Consider the following 3,317-nt stretch of genomic DNA (forward strand, 5'->3'; position numbering starts at 1 on the left):
CCTATCGCCACCACTCTGTGACACTGACAAAGAAGAATCCCATGGAAAGAGGTTGGTGGCATTCACCTCACACTGGTTGCTACCACATGAAGGTTTGGTTCGGGAGGGAGGGTCGTTTTGTTTTGTTCTGTTTTTGGGGTTTTTTTTTGTTTGTTTGTTTGTTTGTTTGTTTGTTTGAAAAGGCAGAAATCTATAAAACTTTAGGATCCAACCAAAGGAAAATCTGCAGGCTGAGCTGAACATATCCACTGACCATTTTTCAACACCTGATCGGCTTCATCGACTTGTTGCAAGGAACCGGTAAAGGCCTTGGAAATAAGGTGAGTGCTGGGTGAGTGTTTTGTGTCAACTTGACACAAGCTGGAGTTGTTTAGAAGTGACTTTCGATTGAGAAAACTGCTTCCCTAAGATTGACCTGTAGGCAAGTCTGTGATTTCTTAATTAATGGCTAATGGAAGAAGCCGATTGTGGGGGGTGCCATCCCTGAACTTGGGGTCCTGGGGTTCTATAAGATATAAGACTGAGCAGGCCTTAGGGAGAGTTAAAGTATCTTTTATTTGTCTGATGTAACTGTCATCTTGGAGGCTTACTGCCTTCGTCTGCTAACCTAGGCCTAGTCCTGGAAGCTTCTAGCCTCTGTACAATCTAATCTAGGCCCTAGAATGTTTTCAGCCTCTGAGACTTGCTGTTGAATAAGCTCACCCTTTCTAGTTCTTTCTGAACTCTTACAGGCTGGTTCAACTCAGCCCTTCTGGCTCAAACGCCTTTCCAAGCTGACTGATTCAATCTGGCTTCTTTCTCAGTCTCTGACTTTTTGCTCTGCTTGGCCTCAAACTACCCTTGGCAATATGTTCCAATCTTCTGGCCTTCTGGCTCCTTCTCTGGCTCATTCGGTCTTCAGCTGTATCTAGCTTGTTTTCTCTCTCTCTCTCTCTCTCTCTCTCTCTCTCTCTCTCTCTCTTTCTCTCTCTTTCTCTTTCTTTCTCTCTCTGCAACATGTCTCTGTAAAACTGTCTCAGTAAAACTGCCTTCTCTCTCTTGCCTGCACTGCCCCTCAAGTAGCTTCCCTTTCCTCTCTCTTCTCGTGAGACTTGGGCATAGCCAATTCTGTCAAATCTTTCTCTGATTCATCACTTTGCCACTTAATTAGACATCGATTTCAAACATGGATGCTTCCTTCTGCAAACTAACTTTACCTTCCTTATTTGGGATTAAAGGTGAGTTCTAAGGGCCTGTCTGCATTCCGGCCAAAGGGATTTAAAGTGTGTGCTAGGGCTGAGTCACACCACAACTAGAAAGAGGTTTTTCCAGTAAACGACACAGGGTTCAAAGTGTGGTCAAATATCCTGCAAGAGCAAGCCAGTTAGCAGCACCCATCCATGCATACCCTCTGCATCAGCTTCTGCCTCCAGGTCCCAGTCCTGTCCTGATGTCCTTCAGTGGTGGACTATGATGTGGAAGTGTGAATCAAATAAACCCTTCTCTCCTCAAACAGCTTTTGACCATAAGGGTTTATTTGATTCACACTTTCAAGCTTTTGACCACAGCACTAGAAACCCTAAGACGTACAGTAGATGTCCACTCTGTTCAATACCCCAGATATTACTCTCCTTGAATTGAGTCCTCATGTACAAATGTAATTAGGTCTCTTGAGGCTATAAAGGAGATGGAACTTTTACCTTATTTGATAAGGAAGAGAAACTAAGAATTTTGCTCTGCCACGCAGTAAGAAGTGGAGTGGAGTCTGAAGCAAATCAGGGCAACCAGCCACAGACTTCACCACATTCAGCCAATGCATTGTGCTTGTAAAACTAATGGTACCTTTTCCAGCCAGATGTACACGGATGCTCAACCAATACAGTATCCTTCTCACATCCCTTCCTACGCTTCAAGGCATTTTCGGGGGATTTTTCTGACACTAATTGGGGCAGTTTGGTATTTTCAATACAATGGAAGTTGACATTTCGATTTGATACATCAAAAAATTCTGCAGTGTCCAACATGATGATGGAATTTACATGGCCTTGGCTGGGACTTTGAGCAGTCATAATGGCATCTGGACTTAGCTCTTGGTCACCAACAGACAAAGCTATACTAAAGATGGTGAAATGGTACACCTTTGGAGAAGACCACAGCCTCCAGGGAGATGCCACACTTAAAAGAAACATTGTTACATGTATAAGACACACTTGTACCCTTCCCCTGTTTAATATTAGCTCACGAGTAGTTATATTATCCAAGCTGTAGAAACAGTATTTTCAAATTTATTAGCATATATCAATTGTACATGGTGATGAGAACATGTCTACAATGTACATGGATCATTTGTTCATCCATGATTGATCTCTCTTCTATTCTCTTTCCCCTCATCCTAGTGTCCTGGGGTGATTGTGGGTGGGTGGGCAGATGGATGGTCTAGGGGTTACGGATAGATGGCTGGGTTTTATAAAGGTATTCTCCCACCTGCATATACCCGAAGTCACTTTTGACTCTTCCATAACAAGATGGATTAGCTTACAAAACAAATTAGATTCTCAAGCCGAGTCTATTGGATGTAATTACAGCTGTGGAGTCAAATCATCCTTTCTAGGTATTCCCTGAAGACAGCGGCTCTCGTAAAAGTAATTCCGCGGAAAGAAAGCCACCTCCAAAATGCTGCTCCCAACAACACTGATACTGAGTAGGTATTGAATGGAATGAGGATGCCGTATAGCCAAGAGTCCAGCAACAGAAAATCACTTGAAGCAACTTACACCCCTCGGGTTACTATTAGAACCCCAATGATAAGCTGTGTACTGTGGCAGTATTCACAGCAGCCAGGCTAAGCAAGCTGCCGGGACTCCCATTGATGGGTGAAGAGAAACAGAAAGTGTGCTGTCGGTACCGATGGTGTATTATTTAGTCATAAAGAAAAAGAATCATGCCGTTTGACGGATAATGGATGAAACTTGGAGCTCATCGGATAAAAGTGAAGTAGATCAGACTCAGAACCACAACCGCCAGACATTTTTCCTCACATATGGAGTCTAGGTTTCTTTCTTTAGGCATAAAAGTAAAAAGAAAGTTATTCAGAAAGAATAAGCACACAGGGTGGGGAAAAAGGAGGGATAAAAAAAGAGTACTCATGAAGTGAAAAATGACCCAAGTACATTATAGACATGGACTCATCACTACGTACAATTGATATAGGATAATTATTTTGAAAATGCTATTTATACGGTTTGGGTAATAAAACTACTCAGGGTCCAATATTAAATGCAAAAAAAAAAAAAAAAAAATAAGGGTACGTCACATGTGTAACAATGTATCGTTTAAGT

The sequence above is a fragment of the Arvicanthis niloticus genome, chromosome 22 (genome assembly GCF_011762505.2).
Source record: "Arvicanthis niloticus isolate mArvNil1 chromosome 22, mArvNil1.pat.X, whole genome shotgun sequence".
In the NCBI taxonomy this organism is placed as follows: Eukaryota; Metazoa; Chordata; class Mammalia; order Rodentia; family Muridae; genus Arvicanthis; species Arvicanthis niloticus.